This window comes from Arvicanthis niloticus, chromosome 3 (assembly GCF_011762505.2).
Source record: "Arvicanthis niloticus isolate mArvNil1 chromosome 3, mArvNil1.pat.X, whole genome shotgun sequence".
Classification (NCBI taxonomy): Eukaryota; Metazoa; Chordata; class Mammalia; order Rodentia; family Muridae; genus Arvicanthis; species Arvicanthis niloticus.
This window is the reverse complement of record NC_047660.1, coordinates 34,848,491-34,864,220: the sequence shown is the minus strand read 5'-3', so window position 1 is coordinate 34,864,220 and position 15,730 is coordinate 34,848,491.

Below are 15,730 nucleotides of genomic sequence, written 5' to 3'. Positions count from 1 at the left end.
GACAAGTGTGATAAAAACGAAAATGACTTTGTAAACGTGGGACACAGCTGGGGTGCAGGGATCAGTGAAAGACAGGTAAATCGCATCCAAGAACTTCCTAGACTGGAACATATAAGTAATAAAAATTCCACAAAAAGGAAGAAAGTAGAAATTAAACAGAAGAAACTAAAGAGCTAGTGCTGAGACGTTTTTCACCTGCAAGACCCTCAGTAGAAAGACAGGGAAACTAGAGAGCATAGATAGACAAGCACTGTAGCTCTCAACAGAACCATTTTTGTGAATATGGGCTGTAAATGTCCACCCAACATAATCTCCCAGTCGTTCATCATCCCATAGACAATGTATCTTCAGATTGCTTCCTTCACTCGTCTTCTATTTCCATGCCCTTTGCTTACATGGCTTCTACTACCAAACATAACTTTTAACCTTTTGGGCAATTTAGTATTCCCTTCTCTGTGTTATTATTTGGCTCAATGAACACACACATCAATGAACACACACACACACACACACACACTACAATGGGGTCAAAGTAATACATTGAGGTTAATCATACACCCATACAAGCTCTTCCTACTCTACAGATATCATTCATCACGCTGTTTGATTACCAATGGGCTGTTTACAAGATGGCTATATTAGATGAAGGTGTCAGTGCCAACTCTTGATCCAGTTATCCCTGACCTAAGGAGACAAGGCATACCGTAAAATAAAACTAGACAGAAAGTTACTCGCTAGCTCACGTTTGTAAGAGACTAGTTATAAGGTGGTCTGTGCATGTGTTATGAATTTATCTAAATATCCATGTATTTATCAGAATGTTACACAAAAGCAATTCCCCCCCCCATAAATGATTTTAATTCAATATGTCACTTTTTACTTGAGCCTAATTTCTAGTATATAGATAATCTATCATAAAGTAGGTTTTATATCTCTTACTAATGATGCTTATAAAGGGAGGAGGAACCTCCCTGGTGAGCAGTATTGCCTGTGTGCAATAGGATATGGGAAAGGAGTCAAGAGTAACACTGTAAATACCAGCCCCAAGGTAAACACTTAGCAAGACCAAGGCCAGAATCCTGAAACTACTCAGAGTATCTTGGTGACCAAAAGACACAGGAAGATATTGAACCATCCATCCAAAGAGCCTGGCAAGCAAGCAAAGGGCATCTTGAATCCCCTTCCTTGAGTTATTTCCACAGTGTTTCCTGTCCCAAAATATCTTTGTGTCTCTAATAAAATATGACTTGATGAAGCAGAAAGTTAAATGTATATTGGAAGCCAGTGTGTATGTGTGTGTCTGTGTGTGTGTCTTTGTGTCTGTCTGTCTGTGTGTCTGTGTGTCTGCGTGTGTTGCAATACACCTGTGTGTGTGTGTGTGTGTGTGTGTGTGTGTGTGTGTGTGTGTGTGTGTGTGTATGTGTGTGATTTTCCTCTGGAGAGCATAGGGTATTTGAAGAAATGTGTCTTTCATCAACTTGATTTCAATTTAAGGTTCGAATTTTCTGAATAAGATAAAAATCAATGTTGAAAGAAAATACAGTATTCTATCAGTCCTTTCTCTGGGAGTCCATGGGTCATGGGAACTAATGTCTCTTTTCTGTGGGTTTTCACACAACAGTGAAGGAAAATCCCAGAGTCCAAGCATCACTCCTTACAGTTCACAGTTTTATTTGACTTTTCTGGGCACCTTTCTTAAGGAGGAATAAATTGTTTTGCTCCAGCTCTGCAGAGAGGACCATACACGTGTCAATAAGGACTAAGGAGAATGTGACAAGAACTTTGTTCTTTTACTAATTCTGACCTCAGATTCAAATCAGCTGCCCTCATGAATCATATCTGTCCAACTGCATACTGCATCTTGGCAAGGTAAACTGTGATGCTTTCTCTTACTACTAACAGTTTCTATTTTAGAAAGATACACAAAATATGTAGTAGTAGTGGTAGCGGTGGTGATATCCCACTTAGCCAGTCTTCTGTGGTCTCACTCACCCTATGCCTTTCACTTTTTCTCTCTTTCTCGGTATGAATTTTTATCAGGCGTGAAGCAAACATTGTCCTCCATAGCACCTCTGTCTTAAAAAGGAATCCAACAGTGTTGTCACTGTTCAATTTGCAAAAGAAAATATCAAGATTATTTATTCATTCACCAAAATGAATTCTGAGTGCCTCAAGACTCAAATGACATTTAAAGGTGTCCCTGAGAACTTAAAATGGTCAGATGCTTTTCTCATTTTAAAGATGAAGAAACAAGACTTGTACAGACCTAAGATGCTTTATCTAAACTTAAAAAAAAAAAAGGCATCATTGCAAAAATTAAATCATGTTCTTTGAAAGGGGGTTCAATGAGAGTCATCCAAATCAGATCACTTACATTTTCAAAAAAACATAAACATTGTCTTTTTTAGGGCAGCAGATGGAATGCAGAGATGAATAGATGAAATAATAGACAATACATTATAGATATAGAAAGACCAGCAGTTAGACAGTCAGATGGATGGATGATAGATAGATGATAGATAGATAGACAGACAGATAGAAAATAGACAGATAGATAGAAGATAGATAGATAGATAGATAGATGATAGATATAAAGTAGACAGACAGACAGTTATAAGGTAAGAAGTCAGTGATAGATGAGAAATAGGTATCATGTATAAAATGTGAATTCCAGTATAATGTTACATCAAATGTTCTATGTTAGCTTTTTATATTTCACTAGAAAGAACAACATGGCCCCTCAAAAAATGAAAGAAAAAAGGGAGGGAAGGGAAGGAAGAAAGAAATAAAGGAGAAAAGGAAGGAAGAGAGGTAGGGAGGGAGGGAGCAAGGAAGGAAAGAAGGAAGGAAGGAAGGAAGGAAGGAAGGAAGGAAGGAAGGAAGGAAGGAAGGAGTTGGCCAGGTTCCCTTGCTTCTCCCTTCTAAGACTCTCTAATATAAAAATTTGTATAATGAAGACAGTGAGTTGAGTGACCTTGCCATGCATCAAGAGTGAAACAAGACCCTACTTATGAAATTTAATGCACATACCCATGATGGGATCTCTGAAGAGAAGTATATTCTGTACTCAGAGATCAACAAACAAATCCAGAGTTCCTGAGTGTCTGAGGTTTTTTCTTTCTAACAATGAGCTCCTCTGATGGCTGGAGGTTTTCATTTCCCAGCTTAGCACTGAAGAGTTATATATGCAAACATGGGCATTTTGACTGCAGTCTCTACACACATTAATTATTTATAGCTGGCAGGAACCACAAATGGGTCCTGTTGTTTCCAGTATAAACCCCAACTCTTCCTCACTCAGAAGCAAAACAAATTGACACACGAAGTCCCCAACCTCCAACCAGTTATTTTACCTTGAATATACATTTCCAAGGAAGACCTTTTATATTTCTTTCCTGTATGAAAACAATTTTTAAAAAGGAATTTCAAATCATGTATTTTTTCTTCATTAGTATATTGCTAACTGTTAATTAGAGAGAATTTCTTTTACCATATGATTTAGTTCTTATGTCTGCTTTAACACTTGAAAGGTTTCAGCTTCAGGAAAAGAGGAAGCGCCTTAATTAAAGAATGAATGATTAAATATTCTATTTTAATTGATGCTGCCCCATGCTATTATTTTGCATGTTTAGGGGTGTTTTCTGTAATTCTATTATCAGAATCACCAAAGAGAGAGACATCAACTATTGACTAAACCTAAAAAACAGGGAGGGCTTCTGCCTGCTCACATTTAGGCATTTAAGTTCAAGAATCAACTGAAGGGTAATTTGTGGTTGCCATGACAACATCACTAATTGCTGATGAAGTGAATAAATAAATAAGTAATCAACTGTTTCTGCAGCCACATGGATAATATCTATAATTTTTAAAATAGTGAAATAGCACTTTTTCTTAGGTAATTCAAGACATTTTTCTGGTAGGAAAAAAGCCAAGGACTTGAAGGGTTAATTCATGCTTGACACAGCTCAATGCTGTCCAGATCTGTCAGGCTTTTTTCTTCAAAAAGGCTGCCAGCACTTTTGTTTCTGTTGCAGGTAAGGGAACTTGGCTGCAATGAAGAGTGAAGGGTTTTTTGCATCTTCCCACTTTAGAATAGCGAAGAGAGCACCGAGGATGATGGAGGAGACGAAGAAATGCCATCCAACTCCGGATTTGAACATCTCTTAGACAAGAGGTGGGGGAAAATAACACGCTGAGATAGAAAAGGCGAGTTCAAACCTAAAATCAGCCACTGTCTAGGGAGGTCAGCCAGGCGTGATCACTCACTAGCAAAGGTTTCCACTTTCTCTGCCTGGCAGACTTGAAAAAACATAACAAAAAAAGCAGTGAACCCTTTGGGACTTGGGAACCTGTTCAACCGACACAATGTCACCATTCAAAATTCACCAATTTCTGAACTGCTGTACATCATTTGTTAAAATTGCTTCAGCCCGTGTTACCTTCCCCTGCTCTCTACGTCTACTCACTGGGTCACTAGGACTAAGCAGGAACATTTTGATAAATTCTGTTTCCATGACGATGAATTAGCGAGTGAAAAGGGGGAGGTGTTGAAAGATCTGTATTCTGTAGAATACTCTCAAATGTTTGCCTGTTTTCATTTTTAGCCATTTAGTTCTCATGGCTCTGTTCCAGGACTCTTTAATTTGCCAGTAGCTGTTTTTCCTGCACAGATTACAGGAGTAATTCATCAGCGAATGTTTCACTCGGCGGTCTCATCTAATGTAAGGAAACATAAAAATGAATTTTTCCAATTATGCCCTTTGTTTGTTTAGAAAGAGTGTACTGAGCATCGTCCTCCTTCTCTTACCATCTAGCTTTACTGTTAGTTTTTCTCTCTTATTTATTGACCATTACCTTACACACACTACAACTGCAATTTGTAAGATGTTGGAATCTGCTTTTAAATACCAATAAATTCTGGAAAGGCAATGATTTTTGAATCTACTGGACTGAAACCCAGAGGGGAATGTAAAAAAGAGAAAGAACATTAAAAGACAGAAGCTGGGTACATGCTACAATGAAACGAAATGTTTGCAAAAATTTAAAAAGCAATAGAGCCTTTTCTTTACTAAATTACTTTAAAACGGCATATTTGTATACAGTGGAATTCATTTTTGTTATTTCAGAATTTATCCATTTCCTGAATGTAATGATAAGGCTTCCTTCAGGGACCCCCAAAAAGTGATTTTGGTAGTTTTGTTCTTTCTAAATGGTGAGACTACCCACAGATTTCATCTATTTGCACCAGGGAAACCATGTGTTTGCAGCCAGGGCAGTGTCTCTTCAGAACATGCAAATGCAATCCAGCTTGTACTTGTATCCCAACAAACAGATAATCTAGTTTCTTCTAAATGCTAAGTTCAAATCACAGGCTTTCCTCTCCTCTTCTTTCTTTTCACTTAAAATAAATCAAATAACCAGTTCTCAACAATTTCTCTTTCCTCCAAAATTGTACGGGTAAAAATCTAAAGACTACTTACAACTTTCCTAAGTTCACTTATCTTTTGCTTAAAGTAGGAAGACATTTTGCCAGAAAATGTCTGAAGCCTCAACAATTAAGAGATGAATTGAGAGTTAATCTAAAACTAAAAGTACAAAGAACTGTGGGAATTAGAAAAGGTAAGAAGTGTTTACCACTGATCATGCAAAGCTTAGACAATCAGTACTTTTAATTTTTTTTTCAATAAATAGTAATGCAATAATAAATTTGTCTGCAAAGAACAGCTCTTGGGGGTCATATTTGCTCTTTGAGCTTAGTTCTTTCACCAAGAATAGAGAGAATTTTCTCACAGAAAAGGGTATAATTTTCCCCTGCACACAAAATATTACTAATATTAGTGGCTCTCAGAGAATGTGCATGATTGAAAATCAAAGTAATTGTTTTAATGAATAAACACAAGTTGTTTTGCAGCAGATATCTAGAGACTGTTAGAGAAGAAAACCATATACTCTACACTCAGTATGTTGGTGGCTCTGAATTTATTCATGCTGGTGTAGAAGAGTGAGGGCACCAGTGTCAGCTGATGGGACATGGACAAGGGGAAGGCTAATGACTTCTTTTGTTCACCTGCCATAGGAGGGTCCTTCTATATTTTATGGGTAGCATGCATGGAGTCGGCTAACAGTGCCCCAGTTCTCTTCCTAGACCTGAGGATATAATGCAGTAGTGGCATTTGGGTCACATTGATGTTAATAAGGTGAGATCTCTCAGCCAGCTGCTGTCTGGGAAATAGAGATGGCATGGCCAACCCCAAGGGGCAGCTGCCTTCACACCAGTGTGACCCACAATTGGCACCAGGCAGTGCAGAAGCGAGCTTGTTAATGCTAATGTCCCCAGTGAGATATGGATAAACAGCCATGTGTTCAGTCATGGAGATTGGAAGTGTCACAAAAATACAGTTGAGCTCAGTTGCTGGTCATTAAAAATGAGTACAAATGAGAGCAACAATGGCTTGTTGATCCACCTCAGTCACATTTGACAACCTTATGACACTATTTTTAACACCAAAAGGATATGTTACAAATACTTCTAGTTTAAAATACTTGTTATTTTATGTATAGTCATTATATAGAAAGATATCCATAACATATGTCTTATGTATAACCAAATTTTATCAATACTAAGGGTACAATTAATATATATTTTTATCATCCTTATAATTGACCAATAATTTATATAATAGTAGCAAATCTGGTATAGTGTTTTATTTTTCCAATCCATTTGGAATTTGGAAAGTAGAGGCAGGAAGATCAGGAGTTCAAGGCCATCCTTAGGTGCACATAAGTGCAAGTCTGGCCCAGTCTATATGATCTCATGTCTCTAAAACCAGAAATAGAGGCTGAAAGGCTGACTCAATTGTAAAACACTCATAATGCATGCATGGCATGGAAGAGGTCTCCCAGTGCTCACCTGGAAAGAATAAATTTAGTCAAAACACATAGACAGTTTAACCAGTTTATTCTTGAAAGTACAGTTCATTTAGTACATCCGAGCAGCATATCCCCAAGAGATTGAAGTAGCCTTATTCAAGAAGGGAGCAGGAGGCTAGTAGGTTCTGTGTTAACAGATTCTGAAGACATTTTTAGGAATGTTTATGAAATCTGTGAAATATATTAGTGGAGCAAAGTGACCCATTTTATCTGTTCCAAATCATGGTGGATGAGACCTAATTTTTAGGGTGCTTTTACTCATGATCTCCACACAAAAGGAAAGTTGTCAAAGCACAGTGCAAGTGATAGTACAATAGTTCAGAGCATTCAAGGGTGCAGAGCTTTCATTGTCATACACATGTAGGTGAATATTCCGGTTCATTATTATTTTTCATTCTCAGAGAACAACCCAACTGCAGGTTTAAGTATATTCAGCCACAGAAGACCATGTCAAGAGACACAGCTACCATGATACAACTGCAGCTCTCTTCTGTGAAGCTTATTCAGCTTTGCCCAAATAACCTTGGGGTGGGCTCCCTCCTGGTACAGGTAAGACATATATATATATATATATATATATATATATATATATATATATATATATATATATAATCTAGTTTGTGGCTATGTTGATTATAGCCTGCAAAATCAAGATCAGCTTCACTGCTTTCCCCCCCAGAACCCTCACGTTTTCTTATCTGGGTAGTAAAACTGTCTCAAAGCCAGTTGCAAGCCCTTTTATATATTATGTTCCTTTCAGCCTTTCTGACCTCACTCTTTCAACTCTAACATTTGGTTTCAACCACAACTTTAAGACCAACACTGAAAGCTCCAGAAGTTACACAAAAGCCAGGCAAGGTAGGATAACAACTGTGCTTTACTCCCAGGGAGAACTCTCTTCTTTCTTCTCTCAAAGTCACATAAGATCTCACTTGCCTTTCCCAGGACCCCACACAGACTTTTTCACAGGCTGTTCATACAGTGGTCAGCTCATGAAGGTAAGGACCAGTGAGACATCCGTCTTGTCCTCAACCTCAGCTGAGCCCTCATCTAACAGACCCTGTACAGGTGAACATCCCATGTAGATAACGTTGTTAAAGAACCACTACTCCTCTTGGTTCCAACCACTTAGGACTCCATCAAGACAGTCACTGTGGCGTCCCATTTTTAGACTTTCTAGTTACCCACACAACCCTGATACAGGATATATTTCTATTAGTTCTAGTTCTATCCCCCTTAGCATTCCTTAAAACAGCCCAGGGCACTGTACCAAACAGGGACTCTGATCTTGTGGAATAAAAAGACACATAAAATAATTGAATTTAAAGACAAGCATGAAAACATCATGAAGTGTAAGTTTCTGGTTGTGTCATGTGATACAGACTCACATAGTGTTTTTCTGAGGCAGTCTAACATGATATTTTGCTGAGGCAAGAACCATGGGAGAACATATGATATTTTGTGAGAATATTAGTAGGACTCAATGGAAAGAGACAGGGTGCTTGCATAGCTAACTGTATAACATTTCTTTGTCTGGAGTCTTCACTAATCTTTACTTTGAGAGAGGCATAGCAGAGAACTTCTCCTGGTATCCTGGCTGGTTCTGGTTGCTCCTGCTAACTCTGCCAATTTCACAGAGGCCTAGCTATTTCTGTTGGATCTTGCCACCACTGATGATTCATGTTTGGTATCCTGACACTACTGAACTTGAATGCTGGTATCCTGAGGATGGAAACTGTAATTGTCCTAAAGAACTGCTTCTAAATACGTCTACATCCCCTTGTCTTATTTCCCACCTTTTCTCCCCTACCTTTGGATGGTGGGCTAGAAGGGGAGTCAAAGCATTTGAGAACCATCATTAAAGTGTGTTTTTAAAAAAATCTAAGCCTCCAACATCACAACAGAAACAAAGAAATATATAAAATCATACTTCAAAAATCTATATGCCACTAAGTCAGAAAGCCTAAAGAAAACAGATGGATTCCTAGATATATGTAACTTGACAAAATTAAACTAAAATAAAAGTAATAATTTAAACAGACCAAGACATGAAAGATGATTAAAGCAGAAGAGAAAATAATTTCCCTACTAATGCATGGAGATAGAGCCAAGTCATATGCAACTGTAATACAGTAGAAACTTCTTTAAATATATAAATATATAAAAGAACTTTACATATAGTCACCAAGTAATGGTTGGGACAAAGCTCCAACTAGACATCTTTCACAGTGAAATGAGACCTCCAGTGCTGGGAATGAATTATATCTAAATGAGTTGTCAGCCAGTGGGACACCATGGAAACCTCAAAACAATCTAGGATATTGACAAGACTTTTAGTTACTCTCCACAAAATGATAGCAATGACCTGCTGCTGAATACAACAACCACATGATGCACTGAACATGGAGAAGTTAAATTGGTGCCTACATAGAGTTTTTACCCCTCTTGAATGTTCATGGTACTAGAAGGTATTCGTGGAATGTGGGCTACTGTGGAGGGGCCTTGCTTTTCTCCTTAGGCCACATAAGACCTCATTTGTGTTCACCAGGCTCTCATACACACTGTTCCACAGGCTGTCCATGATGTGGTAAGTTCATACAGGCAGTATCCAGTAAGAGATCTGACCTGAATTCACCCTCAGATTCACCTTCTCCAGGTACCTAGTCTATGAGGACAACCTTGGCAGAAGAAACATTCCCCTTTGTTCAACCTACTTGGGACTCCTCCAAGGCACTTGTATTTATGCACATTACCAAAGGAGAAATTGAACACTAGGACAGCTATAAACTTTTTGATCTACAATGGTAAACTATATACATGACACCATGGCATAAAAGTGGCACAAATGTGGTGGGTTTAACCAATCACTAGCTGATATCATTTAGTGAACTCTTTAAGATAGAATCCATCCCAGACACAGGTTGGTTTGCCAAAAACTTGAGACTAAATAGACCATGAACCTAGAGGAAAACCAAATACTGTTCACTAAAGGATCGTAGCAGTAATTTGACTACCATATTCTGTTGTACTCCTAGATTAGTATCTGCTCAACCATCATCAAAGAAACCTCTTCCTGCAGTAAATGGAAACAAATGCACAGATTCACAACTGGACAGTGTGAGGAGAGTAAGAGTCCTTGGGACACTCAGTTCTAAATGGGATATCTCCATCAAATCCCTCCTTTCAGAGCTCAAGGTAGAGGAGACAGAAAGACTGTAAGAGCCAATGGAATGGAAGACACCAAGAAAACAAGGCCTTCTATAAACAGCAGGATAGGTGAGCATACGAGCTCAGAGAAGGTGGCAGCATGAATATGGCATGCAGAGGTAAAAAAAAAAAAAAAAATAGCACAGGGACTCTAGCACTGAGAGGAGAAGTGGAAACAAGCTCTCATCCCTAACCCAAAAGTTATCTCCAATTAATATCTATTCACAAAGGAAAATTTCATTTTCTTAACAAGCTGGCAAGCCAAGGAAGGGTAAGATTTTTCACAGAGCCTTATCAACCTAAGGCAAAAGTGCATTGCTTTTGATAATGCATATTCCATGACAGGTAAGGAAGGCATTCTTGTCAGAACCACCTAAGACAGTCTCAGTCTGGTTTATACAGTAAAACAGGGGGAGGTGTGGAGAGATTTTGGTGCTGCCTGGCAGGAATCTGACATTGGCCAAAAACAAGGAAATGGGCTGATTGGAAGGAATCTGACATTAGGCTAAAACAAAGAAGTAATTCCAGGCAGGAATCTAAATCCTATGCTAGAACAAAGAAGTAATTATAGGCAAGAATCTAAATCCTGTTAGAACAAAGAAGTAGGCTTCAGGCATGAAAGTGACTTTGGGCTAGGACAGGGGAATAGACTCAGATATTTTGGTCATCCTGATAGCCCTTAGAAACAGTGATCACGGGAGTGATCATGGAACTCTGTTTATTGTCCTGCTTGTTCTTTGACTATCTGGGTTTATTGCCTTGCTTATTCCTTGACTATTTGTATCTATTGTATTGCTAGTTCCTCAACCTAGAACTGACCTTAATACTTGCATGTAATTTAAACTGTATAAAAGCAAAAGAGAAGGAGGAGGGATGGGATGGGGATTAATGGGAGGGGGGATTGGGAAAGGGGATAATATCTAAAATGTAAATAAATAAAAGATCAAAAAAAAAAAAAAAAGAGCAGTCCCCATGCCCAGCAGTAGATAGCCAACACAAAATGAACTCAATGTTATTTTTAGAGGTATTTTGTTTCATAGTCCTTTGTCTGGACATTTTTAAACTTTAATAGTGTTTTCCTTGTATAGTATAGTTCCTAGTTTTGTGTTTTTATGGAATTTCTATGTATATAAATGTGTGTATATTTGTGTCTGTATTTGTTTCTTGCACTTATTTTCTTCTTTTTTCTATTCGTTTTGCTCTATATTCATTTATTTTATTTTATCTTATTTTTGGATACTTGTTTGTTATCTAATGAGTGGGGTATGTTTGGATTTGTGGAGAAATCAGGACGACCTGGAACAGTTGCTGGAGGGGAAACCATAATCAGAATGTACTGTATAAAAATGAAAACTATTTTCAATGATCTCCCAACAAATAAAAGCCAAAATTCAGATAGCTTCACAACAGAATTCTATTAGATATTAGACCTTCAAAGAAGACCAATATATATCTGGAAGTGATATATATATATATATATACATATATATATATATATATATATATATATATGTATGTATATATATATATGTAGAGAGAGAGAGAGAGAGAGAGAGATTTATCACTTCCAGACTTTTTCTGCAAAACCACTGTTACTCTAACATCAAAACTAGATAAAGACACAACATATGAATACTTAAAAACCAACATTCCTGATAAATGAGGAAACAAAAGTTTTCAGTAAAATACTTGCAAGCCAAACGTAGACATATCAAAATGACCATTCAGCAAGATCAAATTGCTTTTATCCAAAAGAAATAGCATTCACAAATTGATAACTTTAATAAATCATATACATGGAGTGTTATAATTATCTCAGTGAATGCACAACCCAGAAGCCTTTCATAGTAGAAGTTCTAGAGAGAATAGGGTTGGGAAGAACAAACCTCAGCACCATAAGGGTTTTATATGACACATCCATAGCCCATGTCATCTCAAATGGAGAAAATTCTCAAAGAAATTTAGTGAAAATAAGGAACAAAATGTGACTGTTCATTATCTCTTCTCTTTGTATTCAATATAATGTTTGAAATCTTAGAGCAGAAGAAAAAAATAAAAGAAAGAAAGTATCTCTGCATGTAGGTGATAGGTTGTTATACATAAGAACCTAAAAACTCACAACATAAAACTCCTAGAACTAACACTTTCATGAAAGAGATAAAATACAGAAATAACATAGAAAAATCAGTAGTCTTCCGATATATTAATGACAAACACACTAAGAAAGAAATTGAAGAAACAATTTCAACCATAATAACCTAAAAATAAAACACCTTAGAGTAAACTTGACCAAAATGATGAAAGACCTCTATACTTAGAACTTCAAACCATGAAAAAATAAATTAAAAAACACACTAAAAGATTGAAAGATGTCTTGTGCTTATGGATTGGTAGAATTAAGATTGTAAAATTTATCATCCTACTTAAAACCAACTACAGATTCAATGAAATCCCAATATAAATTCCTATGCTATTTTCACAGAAAAAAACTAACTAAAAAATTAATATAAAAACATGAAAGACTCTAGATAACAAATGCAATCCTGAGTAAAAATAATAACTTTGGGGAGAGTTAAGAAGCCAAATCTTATTATACTACAGAGCCATAGGATTCACACACATACACACACACACACACACACAGAGAGAGAGAGAGAGAGAGAGAGAGAGAGAGAGAGAGAGAGACAGAGACAGAGACAGAGACAGAGACAGAGACAGAGAGACAGAGAGAGAGAGAGACAGGGAGACAGAGACAGAGAGAGAGGGAGGAAATAGAATAAATGTTTACATTTAAGGCCACATGATTATAGAGATTTGTTTTTTTTACAAAGACATCAAAGACACACATTCAAGGAAAAGCACCTTTAACAAATGACATTGGGAAAACAAGGTGTTAACCTAAAGAAGAATGAAACTAGAATTAACCTCATCTCTCCAGCTACATGAAAATGAACTCATAGTGGATAAAAAACCACGACATAAAGCCTGACAACCAACCAGAGCTCCCCAGGGTCTAAACCACCAGCCTGGGAGCACATAGGGATGCGCCCATGGTTCCAGCTGTATATGTAGAGGAGGATGGCCTTGTCAGGCATAGGTGAGAGAGAAGATCCTTGCTGAGTGTGAGGGAATTCGAGAGTGGGGAGATAGGAGTGGGGGGATAGGTGGGGGCACATCTTCATAGAAGCAGGAGGAGGGGGTGGGATAGGGGATTTCTGGGGGGGGGGGTGTCTAAAAACCATAGACTATTAAAAAAATAAAGTGCCAGAGTTGAAATACCTCTTCATGAGCTATTGTTCAAAGTGGCCCAGAGGCTCTCTCTATGAAAAGTACCATAAAGTCTATGAGTTTATATGTACATTGGTCATGCTCTACTAAAAGGACCTTATTCCCTTGTGTCCTCCATGCCCTCTGACTGTCGCAATTATTCTATCTTCCCTTTCACAGGGTTTCCTGAACCTTGACAGGAGGTATTAGATAGAGATATCCCATTTAGAACTGAACGTTCCAAGATCTCTCATTTTCTGCAGACTCTCCATTTGTGAGCCACTATGTTTGTTCTCTTCTTCTGCAGGAGAAGCAAGGTACAAGATAGGCCAGGCACCTAGGGAAGAACCAACTACTACTGTATTCCTAAAGAAATGTAACAATCAAGTGATCTCAATAGCAGTCTGCTATACTCATAGATCAGTGTCTTGCTCAGCCATCATCAACACTATATGTTTTAGACAATACTTTCTGAATTCATTCTTCTCAACAAAGCTTGTAATAAATGTTAGGCAAAGGCAAGTTCAATGTGACTCTAAAAGACAGAAAGCAGCAGTGCAGATTGTATCTGTTGACAGTTTTAATGTCAAGTTGAGTGTGCAAATGATACCTTGCAAGGTTTGGGAAGTCATAACCATCAGTTAGATTTCAAGATATACTATTGTTCTTTGAAGCAAAAGTGGAAAACAGTAGCAAGTTCTAAAGAAGAAGGAAAATGGGCTATAAAGACAGAAGAGTCTTTTGACTTAGGGAGCAGAGGAAGTGGGGTGAAATGTTGATTTCTTGGCATTTTGTGCACTAGCTACTGATGAACTAGAATCATCACAAGGACTATCTAAGTTTTCATCAGTGCAAGCTGCACAGCTTCAAAGCCTGGCTGTGAGGTCAGGCACACTTAAGCTTTAGTAACAGTTCAGTCATCAACTATGACATAGCACATACTTAACATCCTCACCACCTACTTCCATTAATTTTAAAATTGAGTTAAATTATCACCTATCTCCTGAGCCAGGTATGAAAATGAAATGTGATAAATATCTATTTGGTGCTAGTCTAATACAGTGGTTTTCAATATATCATGATTCTCTTTCTTCCAAGGGGGACATGGTAATGTCTGGAGATACTTTTTTTTTTTTTTTTTTTTTTTTTTTTTTTTTTGTCATTACAGTGACAGACAGCAGGGAGGTGGTTGGTACTGATATCTAATGAGTAGAGGCCAGGAATGCTGCCAAGCCTCCTACATCCACAATATATTACTCTACAATAGAGAATTATCAATCCAAAATGTCAATAGTACTGTTGTCAGGAGTAAAGACAGAACCTGGAATAGGGGTCATAGGTATATGTTTCAACTGTCATGTCCAAAACATTCAACAGCATATTTAACATTTCCTCCTCTACTTTTCACCACAATTTCATGCAAAAGGGGCTAGAATTACCTTTAGTGTACACATTTACAGATGCCCATAATGTTAAGTAATTATACTAGGTCAGGTCACAAGACTACTAAGAGTAAGAAAACTAGAATTCCATATATCCCATTGTAATATCTCCTAGAAAAACATGAAACAACTTAGGAGATGCAACTCATCAGTATGGTAAAAGTTTAGTTTATTGATTTTCATATAAGTCTTGAGAGACATATTCTAGTCAAAGTGATATGCAGCATCTGTTCTTTCATGCCCAAGTCATTCCTGAAAGGTGAGCTAAACCAGAATAAGGTAATAATTTAAAAAGAAGAAAGTTTAGCATTTCTCATGCTTGTCTTCAGAAGGCTATTGCCAGCTCTACTTGAAGAGAAATCTATTGTGTTAACAATCAGTGAAGCCTGACTTCGATAACTGCATTAGGTTCTCTCTAATGCTGGGGTCAATAGCTACTCTTGTAACCTTGTGCAGATTTAAGCACTGCTCCAGGCCTATGCTAAACTTGAACCTGTGATCAAAGAAATAAAAGTCATATGGCTCTATCACTTTCACTTTGTGGTCTGAAATTCTTAGGATCTGTACATTTACCAGATTGCCAGTGATGTGTCATTGATTGTCTGTTTTTTTGTTTTTTTTTTAATTTGCATTGATTTGTTTTTGAAAAAATTTTGGTTTTTTTCCTCTTCTTCTTCTTGTTCTTTTCTTTAGTTCTTCCCCCAGGAAAGCTGAAACATAAGCTGTGGAATGGATATGTTTGTAAACTTCTAAAGCATCCTAGAAAGGCAACACAAGGTGAAGTGAGTATTCACACTTGTATTCCGACAAGTTAACCAAGTTTTTATGGGAACTCTATGGCCTTGAATTTTCAAGATAATTGTGTGCTGAGTGGAGACAGTGTG